Source organism: Bos indicus, chromosome 2, assembly GCF_029378745.1.
Source record: "Bos indicus isolate NIAB-ARS_2022 breed Sahiwal x Tharparkar chromosome 2, NIAB-ARS_B.indTharparkar_mat_pri_1.0, whole genome shotgun sequence".
NCBI lineage: Eukaryota > Metazoa > Chordata > Mammalia > Artiodactyla > Bovidae > Bos > Bos indicus.
Genome location: NC_091761.1, coordinates 46727781 through 46747145, shown reverse-complemented (window position 1 = coordinate 46747145; position 19365 = coordinate 46727781). Strand labels below are relative to the sequence as shown.

The window sequence follows — 19365 nt, the reverse complement described above, 5'->3', positions numbered from 1 at the left end:
CATTTTTTCTTGGCCCTAAGCACAGAAGTAAGATCACAAGCAAAAATTCAACCAGTCCTGAATTATCCTAGGTACAGTGACAGACACTGGGGAAAATAAAGATAATGAGACTTTTAGACCTTTTTGGATTTATTCTTTACAATATCCCATTCAGCTTACATCTATCTGCCCATCTCTCACGACTTCCTCTCCTTAACCTCTAATATTTTCATTGTCAGGTGGTAATTAGGTACTTCTTATTTATGGGAAGGATTACCATGTCAATTCTATGTGGTTTCCGTGTTTATGCAAAAAGTGCTCCCTGACAGAAACAGGTATAAAACTGATTGATGGGTTAAAGCAACTGAGGGGTCTTTCCTAGCAGCCAAGATTACCGTTTCCTGGTAGAAAAACTGGTAGAGAAAATTGAGTTCTTTTAATAAATTCCATAATTACTTAGCTGTGAATGATTTTTTAAAAGTCACTTGACTGTGCAAACTGGTTAGAGTAGAAATATTTTAATGATATTTCAAGAGCTTAATGTCAACCATCAGTGTCCAATAAGTGAAAATTACTTTTAGTGATACATCTGGAAATAGGATGGTTTTTTGAGCCCAAATCTCTCAAGCTTTGCATAAAATCTGGATTTTCATTTCTACTGTGTGCCTGTTATATAAACTTCTGATATTTGTTATAGAGGAAAAAAAGATAAACCAGACATTACTTGGAATATTGAAAAATGAGTAGAATGTTAAGACATGTTAAATTTATTGTTTGCTCATTGAGAGAAAAAAAGTGAATAATTCATTTAAGGGAAACATTGTTACTTAAAGACAGGGCAATATTTTAATAAGTAGAAGGAGGAAGGTAATATATTTTGAAATAGGAGCTGCATCACTGGAATGAAAAATGTAATGTGACAAAGTAGCTACTTTGAAGAAGAGAATACTCATCTGAATGGAAAATTTTGTTATAGTCCTGTAAAATTTCAACTTTATCTTCATTCTTATCTGTTCATTCATTTAACGGGTATTTATTGAGAGCCTACTCTGTACTGGCGTTGTGTGAGGCATTGCTGATATTTTGGTAAATAAGACAGTCACAGTTTCTTCTTTCACTAAGACTGTTTAGTGAATTTTTCATTAATGATTAATTAATGCACTCACTACATTGGGTTTTGAGCAAACTCTGGGAGATGGTAAAAGACAGGGAAGCCTGGTGTGCGGCAGTCCATGGGGTCGCAAAGACACGGGCATGACTTAGCAACTGAACAACAATAACATGAAATTAGGTACAATGAGCTTTAACTCTGTGTGACAGGAAACTTGAATTAACAATGGTTTAAACAACTGTCTCATCTAAATATAGATCATCCAGACCTCAAATTATTTTGGGCCCATCATCATAAAAACCTCAAGTCTTTTTATCTTGCTGCTCTGCCATTCCTAACTGCTGCTGCTAAGTTGCCTCAATCGTGTCTGACTCTGTGAGACCCCATAGACGGCAGCCCACCAGGCTCCCCCGCCCCTGGGATTCTCCAGGCAAGAACACTGGAGTGGGTTGCCATTTCCTTCTCCAATGAATGAAAGTGAAAAGTGAAAGTGAAGTCGCTCAGTCGTGTCTGACCCTCAGCAACCCCATGGACTGTAGCCCACCAGGCTCCTCCATCCATGGGATTTTCCAGGCAAGAGTACTGGAGTGGGGTGCCACTGCCTTCTCCGGCCATTCCTAACTAGTATATACATTAAGCTTTTGAGTCTTTTTCTTTCACTTACATAGTGCATTGGGATATAGAACACTGTTTGTATCAACAGCCTGTCTGTTTTCATTATCAAATAGTATTCCATTCTATGGATGTACTACATTTTTATTTAGCTTTTTCCCAGTTGACGGACTTTGGAGTTGTTTCAAGATTTTAGTGATTAAATTGATATAAATATTTATTTAGAGGATTTTGCATGAATATAGGCCTATCATTTCACTTTGGTAAATATCTAGTGGAAAATTGGGCCATATGGAGAAGTGTATATTGAATTTTACAATATCTGTGAAACTGAGAGTTGCAGTCCCACTATGCACTCCCGTCAACAATATACAAGAATTCTGGTTGCTCTGCATCCTCATCAGAATTTGATATCATCAGATTTTTCCAACCATTATATCAAGTGTATGATAGTATCTCATTGTGGTTTTAATTAGCATTTTACTAATGATTAGTGGAACTGAGATAGATTAGTATCTTCTGCTACAAGTCCTGTGTCAGACATATGATTTGGAAATATTTTCTCCCAGTCTGTATCTTTTTATTCTGTCAACAGTTTTGTTTGCAGAGCAAATGTTTTTAATTTTGATAAAGCCCAATTTATTTATTCTTTTATAAATTGTGGTTTGGATCTTAAAATTGAACATTTATATGTTAAAAGCCAAATTTATAAAAAGAACAAAAGAATAAATTCCTCCTAACAACAACAGATTATCTACAAATAGTATATTAGCTATGTCTCCAAAATATGACATCAAACAAGAAGAAATTAGATAATTTTTGTTGGGAGAACTAGATTACAGTTATAAAAGATGAGACAAGGATCTAATAATTTTAATTTTTAAAACACAGAAGTAAAGACTTTTAGATTCTGCATGATCAGATCGGATCAGATCAGTCACTCAGTCGTGTCCGACTCTGCAACCCCATGAATCGCAGCACGCCAGGCCTCCCTGTCCATCACTAACTCCCAGAGTTCACCCAGACTCATATCCATCGAGTCAGTGATGCCATCCAGCCATCTCATCCTCTGTCGATTGTAGTATGTAAATAAATGAAATGCTTCGTGGAGGCTTTGAATACCCATTCACTTATTTATCCTTTCATTTCTTTAAGAATGTTTACTGAGCACCTAGAGTGAGCCAGGCACTGTGTTCTGGATGTCAGTACATAGATGAATATGATGGGCACTAGAGCTCTGGACAAACAAATCAACAGGTTAGAGCACAATGTGGTAAGAACTATAGTTGGCATTTGTTCAAAGTAAACCATGCTTCTTTTTGCACAGGTAGCAGTTTCATCACACTTATCTCAATTTGCAATTATTTATTTGTGTGACAGGCCTTAATGTTTGTCTCTCATAGTCTGTTCCAGCAGTATAAATACAATGTATGTTTTCTTCATAGTGACTAGAACATAATAGGAGCTGGATAATCAATCGTTGAATAAAATAAGTGTTTGCTATTGAAGTATAGAGAGGAAGAGTTGCTAAATCTGCTCTGGGATCTCATTTAAAAAGGTGACATTTGAAGTGAGTCTTGAAGCAGAGGTAGGAACTTACTGGTGCAGCGGGGGTGGGGCTGGAGAGGAAGAGAAGGGCATTGCAGCACTATACAGTCTTAGCCATGGGGACTCGAAGTCACATAACATCTGTGGGAAGGACAAAAAAGTCGCAGTAGGGTAGAATCATCCTAGGTAGGGAAGTGTAGGGCAGCATGAAGCCAAAATGGAAGGCAGGGATTGGGACAGGAATGAAAGGCCTTGTCAACCAAGGTAGGTTTGAACTTCACAGCAATGGAGTTGGGGAGGGTGATGGATCTTAAGCTTTTAAGTGACATGATCAGTAGAGCAGTTAAGACTATGGCTGAGGCCCGGATAAGAGATGATAGGTGTGGCAGTGGCAGTTGAGATGCTGTGGAGAGACAGATTTGAATGCTATTCCAGGAGACCAAATTTATGGGACTTGGTGACTGAAAAGATGTGAAGGGTGAAGTAGAAGGAGAACTTAATATTTCAGCTCTTCTGATGCCTGGAGAGTACTGTATGTAGGGAATTAACAAATTATATTTTTTCCTGATTAATAAGTATTACATATTTTTTAGAAAATTCAGGAAAGTATAAAGAAGAAAAAAATTCATCTGTTGTCGCAGTTCACAGAGATAAACCACTTCCAATATTTTGAGTGCCTATTGTTCTAAAATAGATCCTAAGGATGCTATCCCCACAAAGAACTTAAGTCTTATGAACAGCATTAATATATTGAACTTAATTTTGAGCCCAAATGTTAAGTTTTGACTATACTGCGAGCTGAGTCAGTTTAAAAAAAAAAAAAAGTGAATTAGGTACATGGATGTGAACTTCCCAAGATAGAATTTCTTCCCTGGAAACTAAATAAGGCAGCGATGACCATCCAGGACACGTTCTCATTAGTACCAGATTCCCACAGGTAACCTCCCGGGTCACTGAGGGACATTTCCAGGTTCCGCCTGATTAATTCATGTTCAATTCATTCAATGTGCTGAGCCCTGCAGGAAGACAGCACACCGTAGTGATCACCTCCCGTGTCCAAATTTTCTAAAGGAGTGATAATTATTTTTGCCCACTTGAATCTAGAGCTTGTGTGAACCTGTGCACATCAACTATGAGTAAGAGAAAACTTTCTGAGGTCCAGAAGCTGTGAATAAAAAAAAAAATTATCTAAAACCCTTCCAAATAGGGGAAACGGGAGGGAAGTTTAAAAAAAAAGAAAAAGAAAGGATATTTTTATATTGAGCAGGAGTAGATTACGAGGAGGGGCAGAGGCAGGCAGGTTCAAAGGAGGTCTGCCTGAAAAGAAGCTCAAAGAGAAAGGCCAAGGAAGCGGGGATATGGGGGGTGCGGGGGTAGGGGGCTCGGCTGAAAGACGGACAAACAAATGTAGCCACCGGGGCGGCCGTCCTAGCAAAGGCAGCCTGCAGGTCAGGTACCTGGCGGAGGTGGGGCAGCTGGGGGCGAGCTCCCGGCTCGCAGATGGAGTCCTTCCTTCAGACCTTCCCTGGACACCATCAGCTCCCCTCCCCCCACACCAAAAAACAAAACAAAACAAAACAAAACAAAACAAAAAAACCCCAGTCCCCGCCAGCCCTCGGCGGAGCTCGGAGGGGAGGAGGGGGAAGTGGGGCCGTGCTCAGCTTCCACTCTGAGGCTCCGGCTTGAAAAGTCCCCGAGAGTCAAACATGATTTACACCAGGGAAGAAAAAAATCAATACCACCAAGGGGAAGGTGGGCGGGGGGGGTGGGGGTGGGGGGCTCTGAGAGAAATGTTTGGCAAAGGAGGGGGAGCTTTCCCCACCAAAGCCCAGAACGCGACTCTCGCTTCCTCAGGAGGATCGGCCATCACCACCCCGGCTCTCCGCCCCTCCGTCGCCCGCCCCGAGGGGTTGCTCTTCTGTTGCACACGTCAAGAGGTCTAGGTTTGCCCTGGGTTAGGTGCTCGACTAAGTTTTTCAGCTCGGGTTCTTAGGTGCATCGGGTTTCGCAAAGCCTGGGAGTAGGCTTTGGCTGGGGCCATTTTTACACGGCCGGGCTTTCCCTCATTCAGCTACCGGCCAGGGTAAGGGAGCGGCGCAAGGGTTCCTTAACAGGAAGGGGTCGGTGCAACCTGAACAAACACTGCTGGTTTTGAACGCTCACCGCGAACGCGTTTCAAGAGCAGGTCTCACAGCCTCCCGGTTCCGTCAGCGGAACTCTGCGGACTGGACCAGCAGGTCAGAGCGCGGAGCCGGGAAACCCCACCTGCGCCGGGGAGACAGCTCCGGTCGGCGGGAGTTTGCACACTGGGCTCTCAGGCGGACTCTCCCAGAGTTGGGTCGCGCGCCCCGGGCCAATGAGCGCGCCCCGCGGAGGGCTCGGTTACTCGCCACCCCCAACACACACACCCGCGCGTTGATTGGTCTCCCGGCCCGCGAGGCCGGGCTGGCCGGCTGCGGCGGCGGGCGGCGGCGAGTGCTGGGCGCGAGTGGGAGTGGCGCGCGCGCCCCCCGCCGCCCTGTCACTCCCCGCCGCGCTTCCTCCCTAGTCCCCTCCCTCCCTCGCTCCCTCTCTCCCTCCTTGCACTCCCCGGCTCCGGCCGCGCGCTGGCGGGGCTCCGCATTGCACACTCTGGGGGCGCCGCAGTGTTCGTGGGATGGGGCAGCGGGCTGCCGCTGGCGGCCGGAATCCGCGTGCAGCCGGGGTGAGTAGAGGCTGGCTTCCCGGGAGAGCACAAAAGGAGAGGGGTTTCCTGCTAGCCGCCCGATCTACTGCGGGGCCTCGACCAACCACGGAGTGACCTGAGTCCCTGCAACTACCCTCTGCTAGGACAGTCCTTTACCCCCACACCCTCCCGGCCCCCTGGTCGGCGGAGCTGAGATCCTCGCTTCTGCATGCCGCTCCGATGTTTTGCCTCCGAGTGGGTAGCCCGCACTGCGCGCAGCTTGGGCAAGTCCGGAGGGGCGTGTGTGTAGTCCCTGAGCGCTGGGGGTGGAATGGAAATGTCAGGAGCTGCCAAGTTCAACGCTGGAGGAATCTTCCCCAGAGTAATTCAGCACCTTCCCAGGGCCAAGCGTGCGTCCACCAGGAACTCCAGCCGGAGGGAGAACCCCGGGCGGCGAAGTGGCAGCACCCCACATGTTGCTGCGGGGTGGGCGGGGGTGGGATGGAGATGGGGGTGGGCGGTGGCCCGGCTTGCGCCCATCCAGAGCAGCTGCCGAAGGGGCGGTGAGGTGGGGCGCTTCCAGCCGTTGCGCGAACGCCCAAGGCCCTCCGATCACCCACTCGGGGGGAGTTTTGCGAGTGGGTCATTCACCCACGGAGCCAGAGCTTCGCCTGGGCTTGACTTGGCGACCTGCTTTTCTCTCCAGTAAGAGCAGTTCCGTTGATTACATTTGGCTAAACAGGCTAGCCTAAAGCTCTGGTGAATCTGACTCGCTCTGACTCCCCGCCCCAATCCCACTAGTTTCACGTCCCCAGCTCCTGCCCTCGGCATGGGGCATGGATCCTATTCATCTCCACGAGGTTCCAAACTGGATGTTTGAGCATGGTTGTATCCAGCGTGGGTCCCGGCATCTGAAGTGTCACAATGATTTGCCATTTCCTAGGGGATTCCAAAGACTTGTTATAATTTGGAGGAGGGAGTGTGGGGGAGAGGAAAAATTGAGGAAGGAGCAATGTTTAGGAGGGAATTTGTTGGTAGAATAGTGTTGATCTACCAGAACATATGACAAAAAGAATGTTAAGCTTCTCCCTCTGGTAACCTACCCAAGGTGTGACCTCCAAAATTCAATTTTCTTTGTCGGAGACTAGGGAGTTTAGATTCTCCAGGGGGAAGCTTATTTCTTGTTAAATTGACTTACAGTGACATCCACTCTGTTCTGTTCTGCTCTGGCCAGCCATTTCAGATGCCTTGATATTATTAGAGCAATTCCCTTAAAGACATTACATTTTCTTTCAGTGAGAGGAACTGGAAGTAGCTCTTTAAAATTTTGGATCTGCAGCTTATTTCTCTAGAAGACACTAATGGTTACTGTATATGTGTTCATGTGTACCAAGTTTGCAAAAGATATTTGTGCAATAGTCCATGAAATGGCTTAATACACATTTATGTTAAACCCATTTAAATGTAAAACATCTATCTGTTTTCAATTTTAGTTTCCACCTTGACCAAAGGCACCAGACTGAAACAGGACTTAAAAGAGGCTTCCTTGTTTAAAAAGAGATTTTGCAGGACTCAAGTCATGAGAACAAACAGTAAGCTTTCTGAGCTTGTGGCACACAAATGCTGTTAAAAATTGTGAATTAGTTTTTTGAGTTAAAAATGTCAGAAGTGCTTCCAAGCCAAAAAAGGTAGTTACAATGCATGGGTCTACCTTTTGAAGCTGTCCACAGTCTTTATGAGATGAATGTTTATAGCACAGAATGCATAAATGGGACTGATTATAGCAAATGATGCCAAGTAAAAAGCCATACTTTGCATCATGTTGTAAACTTCACAAGGCACACTGAGATCTACTATTAAAGTATCTGTGAGGAAGTCATATTTTCATCACCCCTGTTTTACAGGTGGAACAACTGAAGCTCTCAGAAGTTGAGTACTTTTCCAAGGTGAATAGCAGAGTTCAAGTTTTTTCCCCAAGTTCTTCCCTCTGTTGCTCCCTCTCTTCCTTCTTTCATGCTGGGCTTCCTTATTTCCTGGTTCTGATTTCTGTAGCTTTTTTTTTTTTTTTTACTATTCAACCCATGGCTACGGAACCATTATGTACCATTCTCAAAAGGCTTTTCTCTGCAAAGTACCACTTAGCTCCCACTGGATATGTGGGCTGATAAACATTTAGGGAGAAAGCTAATAATGGGTTTTAAGGAACTATGTTTTTCAAAGGGGCATATTATTTTTATTAATGAGTTGTTAAATATACAAGTAATCAAAACCCTAAAGAATGATGTCCTTATGGTGTTTTCGTGCTAAGTCACTTCAGCTGTGTCTAACTCTGCAACCCCATTGGCTGTAGCCTGCCAGGCTCCTCTGTCCCTGGGATTCTTCCAGGCAGGAGTACTGGAATGGGTTGCCATGCCCTTCTCCAGAGGATCTTTCTGAACCAAGTATCAAACCTGTGGCTCTTATGTCTACTTCATTGGCAGACAGGGTGTGTGTGTGTGTGTGTGTGTGTGTGTGTGTTTAGCACTTGCACCCCCTGGGAAGCCCTGTACTTATGTTGTGTGCTAAGTCACTTCAGTTTTATCCTCTTCTTTACCCTATGGACTGTAGTCTGCCAGGCTCCTCTGTCCATGGGACTTCCTAGGTAAGAATACTGGAGTGGGTTGCCATGTCCTCCTCCAGGAGATCTTCCCGACACAGGGATCGAACCCATGTCTCCTTGATTGCAGGCGGATTCTTTACTGCTGAGCCACCGGGTACTTAGGGTAATGCTTCAGAAAAATCAAGTGACAGTGGCAGAGATGTTTGAGAAATATGTAGGTCTGCAACTCTGTAAGTAGAAACTCCTCATACGTTTAATAGACAATTATAGTGAAGCTCTAATAAATGATTGTTTTGTTAGTGTCATTTGAATTTTAAAAAGAATTGAACAAAACATTACTTAAATAAACCCAGAACCACTCTGGGGGGTGGGGAACCCACTTATCAAAAGTCCTGAAATCCTCATTAACTAGTTTGCAAATGCAACAGAAGACATTGATTAAAGAGAAATCATGTTTTTACTTGCATAGCTAGCAATAAGGAGCTTACAGTTATCTGCCTACATGATTATTTATTAAAAATCCATCATTTGCAGATCTTTTCTTGGACAACTGTTGTTCAAGATACATTGCATAATATGTTACATAATATTTATTAAGATGAGTAGTATTAATTTTGTTTGCATTAATGTAGGCAGAAATATTTGAAGGGTCAGTTTACTAAATTAAGACAGTGGAGGGTGACAGATCCCAAACATACTAAAAATGAGGTAGCCAAAAATGAATGCGGACAAATTCTTGCAATGGATCCCCAAAATAATGATGAAAGACTCATATATTGTGAAATGAGAATTGTAGAAGTACCTGGCTTGCAGTGTACCAGACATACACTCAGATATATAAAAAGAGAACACAATGTAAATGAATTCTTAGCTTCTGCTTTTGCTGAATAATATTCCTATACCCAGGCTTTCTCAGGCAGTAAATGCACTGTAAATAATAGATTGAGAAATGGCAAGTGCCAAGGATATTCTCGACCTAATCAACAGACTAGATACTAAGTCTCCAAGATGGTCATCATCCAAGTGTGTTGAACCTTAGTGTGTAAGTGACAGCTCTCCAGGGCATTGGCTGGAAGACTTGAGGGGCTCTTGTCAGGGGAGGAGTTTCAGGGAGGACCCTGAAGCCATCAAGCCAGATCCATGTCCCTATGGACAACTGTGAGATCAGTGTTCAAAGTGAACATAGATTACAGTAATATAACTTATTTTGGAGAAAGGGGAAATCACGTGTTAAGAGTTTAAGGGAATATATTTGTAGCTAAAGTGTTGCAGAAAGGGTATGTGTTTTAAGCTTTCAGAAAGCTTGACTAGATTTCAAATCCTGGTTCTCTCCCTATTCAGGACTTTTTTGTTTGGCCAAGGAACAAGAAACAAACTGGAGATAAATAGACACTTTTCTGAGTGGACAGGTAGGCTCTTCTGGGAACTAGTTTGGGGATGGTTTTATTTTAACTTTTATAAATGTCTACAGATGGTATGTAGTTCTTAAGAGTAAGTGAAAACTATGCTGATAAAGTTGAACCATAGGAATAATTTAAAAGACAACCTAAATGGGAAGAAAAATAATAGAAGATTAAAGTCAAAATGGAAGATTGAAGATAAGTGTACTTGGGAAAAGCAATCCCAAGCACATTTGTAGGAAATGGTTTTAAATTCCATTCCTGTCAGCAGTCAAAATAGCTGGATAATATTCTCACAGCTCTCTTTTGAAAGATATGTCCACCAAGTTAAAGTCAATGTTAAGAGAAGGATATAAAATTTTATATTAGTGTGATACTATTAAAATGTGTAGTTGAGTAAGTTTGTATAAATTCTCTGTACTTATCTGTTCATCTTTCTATATAGAAAGAAATGCATCAATACATTAATAGTAATTGTCTCTGGGTATTATGAGATTATAGGGCTTCCCTGGTGACTCAGGCAGTAAAGAATCTACCTGCAATGCAGGAGACCCGGGTTTGATCCCTGGATTTGGAAGATCCCCTGGAGAAGGGAATGACTATCCACTCCAGTATTCTTCATGCAGAATTCTATGGACAGAGGAGCCTGGCAGTCTACAGTCCATGGGGCCACAAAGAGTCAGACACGACTGAGCAACTAACAGTACACTACTAGTGTGTATGAGATTACAAGTGTTTTTATTGTCTTCTTTTACTTAAGTACTTTCCAGATTTTCTTCAATGAACGTGTATTGCTCTTAGTAAAAAAGTATTATGAAAATAAGATATAGTGTTGTAGCCTATAGATTTCATATAGTCTTAAGAAAGGTTCATCTGATTATCATTTTTATGTCTTCTGCAAATCTGTAAGTTGAAAAAAGTGCCTCTATTTGCCCCATGAATTCCCTATATATGAAAGGCAGCAAGTTTAAATTTTTTTTTTTTTGTATTTGGTACTAAGAAAAAGTATGACTGAAGATGAACACTGTGCTTTCTTTAGATAGTGAGAACTGGGAAATGAAAAGACGTTCCATTTTTGCCATAATTATCAGGATATGAGAAGGACATGGCAACCCACTCCAGTATTCTTGTCTAGAGAATTCCATGGACTAGAGGAGCCTGGTGGGCTACAGTCCATGGAGTTGCAAAGAGTCGGACACGGCTGAAGTGACTTAGCACACAAGCAGGCACAATACCCTCTTCCCTGGGGGAAGGAAATGGCAACCCACTCCAGTATTCTTGCCTGGGAAATCCCATGGACAAAGGAGCCTGGCAGGTTACAGTCCATGGGGTCGCAAAGAGTCAGACATGACTTAGCAACTGCACCACCCACCACCGTCAGGATATGACGAACCAAGTTAATGGAAGTTGATATCTCTTGTAACAGTTGTGTTGACAAAGCTTCCAGCATCTCATAAGGGATGTGTCCAGTTTCCAGACTCGTGACCCTCAAAGAAGCCCAATGTATAATGTCCTCATTAGATAATTTTAGTTTTCTCTCAGTCTACTCATAATATATAACTGGTGACTAGTTACCATTAATAAGTAGGCTAATTGACATTTTTACCCTCTTGAGGTTGCTGCAAAGGAAGAGCTAGACATACCAGAAGTCAAATTCTCATGCACACAGTTACGAATACAGTGAACTTGGATTATTTTTCATGAAAATAAAAAACTAAAACACATCTGTTGATATTTGAAAGCAAGGGGGTTCAGACAGGAAGTAATAAGCTCAAAGACTATGTGTTAATAATACCTCTATCTCCTGTCCTACATCCCACTCACTCATCCTTACTCTCTCTTTCGCCAAGAGAGGATGAAGGCTAAAATTAAAAATAGATTCCAAAAAACATTGAGGTGTATGCCTAAATGATTACCACATAATGGACTGTTGGCAAAGCAGAAGCATTACAGAAGCATTGGGTGTGAAATCTTCATCTTTTCATAGACCTTTTAAAAACCATGGGTATAAGAATTCTTAAAGCCAGGATTGTCCTATGTCTGACATTTAAAAACAATCATGAATGTTACTTGAATTATCAAGTATCTCTAAGCATTCTAAATGATTAAATACAATACAGTTAGTGTGTTTGGGCAGTAGTATTTGGGGTGAACATTTTCAAAAATATATTGCTTAATATTTTTATGCTCTAAAAAGCAGGATAAATAAAGATTGCATTGTCCTTATCTTATTTCCCTCCTTCTTAAAAAGTACCAAATAGTATATAAACTAGCAAATGTACACATTGTTTGCATCACGATGCCTAGAAATACTTGTTTCTTTATTCCACCACCACTTCCCTGGTGGCTCAGACGGTAAAGCGTTTGCCTACAATGCGGAGACCCAGGTTTAATCCCTGAGTCGGAAAGATCTCCTGGAGAAGGAAATGGCAACTCACTCCAGTATTCTTGCCTGGAAAATCCCATGGACTGAAGAGCCTGGTAGGCTACAGTCCATGGGGTCGCAAAGAGTCGGACACGACTGCGGGACTTCACTTCACGTCACTTATGCCATTAAAGCAATTTAGATAATATACACTTACTTGCACTTGTAATAATAGCATTTATTACTCTACTTTTTATTTGTATGGCTTTTCATCTACAGGACTCTACCTGCTTATGAGGGATTATTGTTAGTTTTCCATTGGGAGAGAGAGCAGTGTAGAACAACCTTAGAAGCCAGAAATCTCCCATGTTGAAATTCCAGCCCCACCAGTTGCCAGACCTTAGGCAAGTGTGTCCTTAGGCAAATTATATAGTTTCCTCCAATTTAACTGGTTACTATTAACTAGCTGACTGACCTTTAGCAAGTTAGGCACCCAGTGTCTGGGCTTCATTTGCTTCAACTATAAAATCAAGGGGTTACACTAATTAAATTCCCAGGTGAGTAGGAACCAACATATATTTTTTGACATTTAAAACTACCCAATAATACTGATCTAATAAAACTGTGCCTTAATATTGGTATTTAGAAGAAACTGAGTTAACAAGACAGAGTTCTTGGAGATCTGTAACAAGAAATTTAAAACATCTAACATATCTCCCTGGAATTTGTTTTTTTCTTACTATGTAGATCCTTCCTGTTCTTTGACTTGATTATCCATGTAGAATACATTTAATTTCTTAAATTTTTTTTGTCTTAAAGATAGAAAAGTTGACTTTCAAGTGTTCTAAAAATATTAACTCTTAAAAATAGTGACTTTAATAGAAGTAATATTCTGCATTGATGTAGGGTCTTTCCATACAAGATCAAAGGAATGGTATTAGAAATACATGGGTTTTCTTTTATGTATAACTTCATAGAAAGATTTTCCTTGATGGAATTCTTTTAATTCATATTCCCAGTCACCCAACTGAATGGATCCACAGAAACTTTTGTAGCAATTCTAACTTGTCCTTGGTCAGACGTGTCCTTGGTCAGGAGTGTCCTTTCGTCCATTACTTCCCAACTGACAGTTCTTTTCAGTCCTTCAAGGCCTAGTTCAAACGCAGTCCTCCCAAAGAAGTCTTTTCTCTTGATTTACATCAATGTACATTTTTCTCTTTTACTGTATTTCATAATAGCGTACTGATTTTTACATTCTAGCTTATGATATACATCATGTCTTATTTCTGTTGAATGCTTGCATGAGTACATTGTCTTGTACAGAGTAAGCCTTCAATGAGTGTGTTGAAGAGACTTACTGCTTTCATAGAGAAAAAGCTATAAAGTTTAGGGATGGGCTGGGGGGTAGGGAGGAGGAAGAGGGGGAATTGCAGAAGATTGATTTAGATGGAAGAGATAGGTTGTGGTTTTGTGTGTGCTGTGTGTGCTCAGTCATGCCTGACTCTTTACAAGCCCATGGACCATATCCCATCAGGCTCCTCTGTCTGTGGAATTTTCCAGGCAAGAATACTGGAGGGGGTTGCCATTTCCTACTTCAGGGGATCTTCCCAACCCAAGGATTGAACCAGCCTCCCTTGAGTCTCCTGCATTGGCAGGTGGGTTCTTTACCACTAGTGCCACCTGGGAGGCCCCTTTGGCTTTGTAGTTTATGACAATTGCCATGTGCCTTTAGTCCCTGAATGTCTACCAAGAGCAAACAAATACTGCCAACTGTGACTGTTCTCCTCAAAGACCCTTCCTTGCTTTTGTTTCCTAGGAATACACTCTAGGTATTGAGGGTCTTTACAGAACAGACTCTAAGCCATCAATCACTATGACCAGGACTTGAGAAAGTTAGATAAGCCATCTGCTCACCTGAAAATAAAAAGCTGGCTATTTCACACTTTCACACTAAGCTGTACCATGCTTTTTAGAAGTGTATAGAATTAATTTCTGCTAAACAGAAAAGTTCAAGGAAGAAAATAATCATTTCTTGTCAGCCACATTTAATTATTCATATCTAATTCCATACTACCTTATTAGCATTCTTTTTCTCTAGCTTACATGGTGGCTACCTAGCTATATGTATATAGCATATGTTCAGTGTGTTTGATCTTTATCCTTAATAGAATAAAACAGAAGACAATATATCAAACTTGCCATATATAGGTAAAGATATACAAAATCCTTCTTAGCTATTGAAAACTCTTTGAATGAGTTTTCAACACATAATTAGGGCTGATACTTTTTAAGTAGAGAACCAGACAAGGCTAGATCTGTTTAATCTCAAATAGCCAGGGTTCTTCTTCCTGTTCCATTGTCATATGTTGGAATGACAGCCAGCTGACTTAAAATGTGGTTTTAGGTCCGTCTAGTCAAAGCTATGGTTTTTCCAGTAGTTGTATGGATGTGAGAGTTGGACTATAAAGAAAGCTGAGTGTTGAAGAATTGATGCTTTTGAACTGTGGTGTTAGAGAAGACTCTTGGGAGTCCCTTGGACTGCAAGAAGATCCAGCCAGTCCATCCTAAAGGAAATCAGTCCTGAATATTCATTGGAAGGACTGATGTTGAAGCTGAAACTCCAATACTTTGGCCACCTGATGGCCAAAGAACTGATTCATTGGAAAAGACCCTGATGTTGGGAAAGATTGAAGGCAGGAGGAGAAGGGGATGACAGAAGATGAGATGGTTGGATGGCTTCAGGAACTCAATGGACATGAGTTTGAGTAAACTCCAGGAGTTGGTGATGGACAGGGAGGCCTGGTGTGCTGCAGTCCATGGGGTCGCAAAGAGTCGGACACAACTGAGCGACTGAACTGAGGTAAGATGTGGCTGGATTAGCATCAACTCCACCCAGTTCTGAGAAACAGCTCAGGGTTCATTTTCTACTGCTGCCAATAGTGTTATTCTTTGGTAGAACCAAACCAGGCAAGTAAAAATCAACAGGATTCAAAAAATGTTTTTCCCATCAAAGCTGTTTAGAAGCTCAGCTTTCTAAATGACAGGCAATGTGTATCCTATAATAGAATAGCAGTTTAAAGAGAGGTACTGTTTGTAATGGAAGTTTCTTAGCTTGAAAAGTATGTCATAGAGACCATTGTTAAAGGGGGTAATTTTCAGCTAGGTTAAACAAATTTAAGAAATGTTGTATGCTGTAGCACCTACAAGACGTTGTAGGCAAATGGGTAAACTCATTTCTACAGCTTCTGGGCAGTTTTGACATTGCACGAGGGCTTCAGATCTCTCCTGGAACAATGTACTGTATAAGGTTGAACATGGGAAATGGGAAGCAGAAAAAGAGTACAGAAAAGAAGGAGCTGGAGGAATTACAATAAGGAAAGGATCACCTACTTTATAACCAATTGAAGAAAACTTTCCAGTCTTATCTCATTCCAGTCTTATCTGGGGAAGTCCTAAAATAAACAGAAATAAAATTGAAAAGAGCCACAAAGTTCTGTCTGCCTTAGGTTATCTTGTGTTCCTACCATATCCTCCATTAGGGCAATTCTGGTGCTGAGTCAGTCTCAACTCTAGAGTCTAAAAGATCACTGTTAAAAGGCTTCCATGAGGATTTCTCTGGTGGTTCAGTGGTTAAAACTCCATGCTTCTAACACAGGGGGCACAGGTTTGATCTCTGCTCTGAGAACTAAGATCTCACTTGTCGCAAGGCATGGCCATAAAATCAAAAATGGCTTCCCTGAAGCACATGTTGGCCAATCAATGAATCCAGCATATTGGTCAAATAGACAAATAAAAGTTGAGGGAATCAAAGAGTCCAAGGTGATTGAGACAGAGATACAGAAGAGGCGATGATTTTGTGGTGAGGTATGGGTAGAAACAAAAAGATGTTGGGGTCTTTGCATGTTTCCCATTTTTAATTTAATCTCTCATCTGGCTATTTGCTGAATTATCAACCACTAATTCCTTCCTGTCAAGGCTATGGTTTTTCCAGTAGTCATGTATGGATGTGGGAGTTGGACTATAAAGAAAGCTGAGTGCAGAAGAATTGATGCTTTTGAACTGTGGTGTTGGAGAAGACTCTTGAGAGTCCCTTGGGACTGGAAGGAAATCCAACCAGTCCATCCTAAAGGAGATCAGTCCTGGGTGTTCATTGGAAGGATTGATGTTGAAGCTGAAACTCCAATATTTTGGCCACCTGATACGAAAAACTGACTCATTTGAAAAGACCCTGATGTTGGGAAAGATTGAAGGTGGGAGGAGAAGGGGACTACAGAGGATGAGATGGTTAGATGGCATCACTGACTCAATGGACATGAGTTTGGGTAAACTTGGGGAGTTGATGATGGACAGGGAGGCCTGTTGTGCTGCAGTTCATGGGGTCGCAGAGTTGGACACGACTGAGTGACTGAAGTAAACTGAATTCCTTCCTGGGTTTTGGCCAAGCCAGGTAACTTCTTTGAATGTCTCTTTTCTCATTTGTAATATGATTGTACATGCACATCTAGAGCAGGGTCTGCAGGAAGAGATACTGGTTCCTTGGGATATCTGGCGGGGGGAAAAGTACAATGGTCAAAAATGTTTGGGATACAATGGATTAACTGCTTTTCAACTGTAAGACTTTTCAGAACTTTTAGTAAGTAAATCATCATTCTACATACCTGAAAGGAGGTGTACTCTTCAGTGAATCCCAAACCTGTTTGCCAATGGAACCCATTGAGAAGGTGCATCTTTTGAGTCAGTGTCCTGTGCAACAATACTGGACTGGCTGTTGCCTGAGATTGTTCTCGGTTTTAAATTCTGTGAATGTACAGCTATGTAGTATGTCTTTCTTTCTGTTTCTTTTCTAGCTAACTCCTTGCCTCTCATCTTGAAGAATTTTTGTGTTGTATAAACCTTTTGATCAGAAATGTACTGTTAGAAAAATCCCTGCATCTACTTTAAGATCACATTGAGACAGTGCAAACCTGCAAGCCGTGCACTTTCCCCAAACTTGTGTATTTTAGATGACATAAAGTCACAGGCAGTCAGAACACAAAGAACAAATTCCCTCAGTACACACACCCTAACAAAAATATTGAAATGTTTATTAATAGAGAAGAATAGAGAGGGGATATTTCACAAAGGAACAATTTATAAAAGACCCAGATTTCATCCTGGCAGAGGCATTTCTGAGCAACGCAGTGCAATTAATCTCAGAGTTGTAGCATAAAGATGAAATAATGAATACTGAAGGTATATGAAATGTACACTGCCCTTCCCCTCCTCTTCAGGATTACAGGCAACGTCTAGCATACCTCTCCTCGCCAGCAGCAGTCTTGGACTTTCTGTTTGGCTCCTGCCAGGTTCCTCCTTTGCTGGATGAGGAGCTGGTAAAAGGCACAGTTATTTGGGGAGGCAGAGGCGGCCGGAGCCCAGGGTGCAGCATGGCTGGGTCTGGATCCTTGTGCTGAGGTAACTCACCTTTCAGAGGTTGTTAGCGGTCGGGGGTAGAAGGGGGAAACAGGACTTAATTCTGGGTTAGAAAGCAGTAATAAGGATTCACAATGTTTTTTTTTTTTTTTTTTTGTCATCATTGCACTTTGTGAATTCTCTGAAATTAGAATTAATCCAAACCTCTACAGGTAACCCACAGCAGACAACTTTCAGTGGGCTCTGAATTTAGTTTTCTTTCTGTGTTTTTAAAGAAATAATTTATTAGATAATGTTAGGATACAAAAGCCAAAATAGGATAATAATTTCTCTTTTACAATTAAATTTACATGTGGTTTGTCTATCCTCCACCCTTATTTAAAAATTTTAAGAATATTTGTCAAATGTTCTCTTATTTGAATTCAGGTTTATCTCTGATGAAACATCAATATTCCTATTTAGTTTTTCTTGTCTTGTTAAAAGAATTGGAATTAGTTGTATGCATTTAATTATATTTTTAAACTCTAAATTGAGATTTGAAATTTGGTAAAGAATTTCTAACTATTTTTTCCCCAAGTGATAATATACATATTATGATATTGGCTTGACTCATAAGACTCACGTTTCCTCACCTTTTTGAGTTGTCTCAGTGAGGATTCCAAGTGGCACTGTGCCTAGATTTTTTAATTCAGCTTTCTCATATTTAGAGGCTGTCTTTTCTCTTCCCTAAACATTTGAGCAGCACTTTAGTTCATTGCACATTGCAAGCACTAGCAAAACTAGATGCTCAGCAGATATCTAAAGAGAGAGAGTCTCCCTACTCTATCAGTGTTTGCTGAATAAATAAAACAGATTAGTTAATGAGCAGTGCTTCCTGTAACTGTCACCACTGTCATGCCAGTAATGTAACCATTATCTACTATACAGGCTGTTTTTCTTAACAATTAAAAGTAAATTTTTTATACCCTGCCAACATAATGCTAATTAGTGTTTAATGTTCATTTTCCTGTTTCAGAAGATACATAGATAAAAGAATTCTACTTAAAAAGTTTTGTACAGGTTTCACCAAACCAAACAGATGTAGTTGGTTCTGTACTGCAGCAGCTCAGTGAAGTTTGGAGGAGACCTGAGTCTTCCCCATAGGAATGAGATGCTCTCTGCAGAACTGAACCTAAGGGCCTTCAAACCACTGAGTAGGGTTTGTTTTGGCATGCTACTGCATTTCCCCTTTGGAATGCTCAGTCAGTTCAGGTATGCTGATTTCCATAAAGCTTTCAGCATAAAGTTTGAGTCATCTTTTGTGAAAAAGAATCTCGTTTGCATTGGGTCTGTACTTGATTGTTGATATTGTATAGTCTGTGCTGTGGATGTGTAGAAAGACTAGGCATTTTTTAGACTTCTTGACTAGTAAGTCTCCTTTGTTAAAGATTATTTGTTTGAAAAAGGAAAAAAACTCATAGATGTAGAAAAAAAAATACTAGAGGTTACCAGTGGAGAGAAGGAATGGGGAAGGGGCAGGACAGGGGTAGGGAATGAAGAGGTACAAACTATTATGTATAAAATAAATAAGCATAGTCAAGGCTGTGGTTTTTCCACTAGTTGTGCATGGATGTGAGAGTTGGACTATAAAGAAAGCTGAGCACTGAAGAATTGATGCTTTTGAACTGTTGTGTTGGA

General features: G+C 41.4%; 1 protein-coding gene and 1 long non-coding RNA gene across 3 annotated transcripts in view; one reads left to right on the top strand and one right to left on the bottom strand.

Annotated features, from left to right (window-relative positions):
- Positions 1 to 5627, bottom strand: part of LOC139176377 (uncharacterized) — a 32501-nt gene extending 26874 nt beyond the window's left edge. Inside the window, exon 1 of the long non-coding RNA XR_011560790.1 lies at positions 5414 to 5627. This is a non-coding gene — a long non-coding RNA (uncharacterized lncRNA). The remainder of the gene's footprint in view (positions 1 to 5413) is intronic.
- A 139-nt stretch (positions 5628 to 5766) lies between these two features.
- The window catches only part of LYPD6 (LY6/PLAUR domain containing 6), a 132583-nt gene continuing 118984 nt past the window's right edge, over positions 5767 to 19365 (top strand). Inside the window, exon 1 of one of the 2 annotated variants that reach the window (XM_070768152.1) lies at positions 5767 to 5954. The gene's annotated coding sequence lies outside the window, so the exon portion shown is untranslated. Of the gene's footprint in view, positions 5955 to 7822; positions 7862 to 19365 lie in introns of those variants that run through there. The other variant, XM_070768163.1, reaches the window with a different exon arrangement.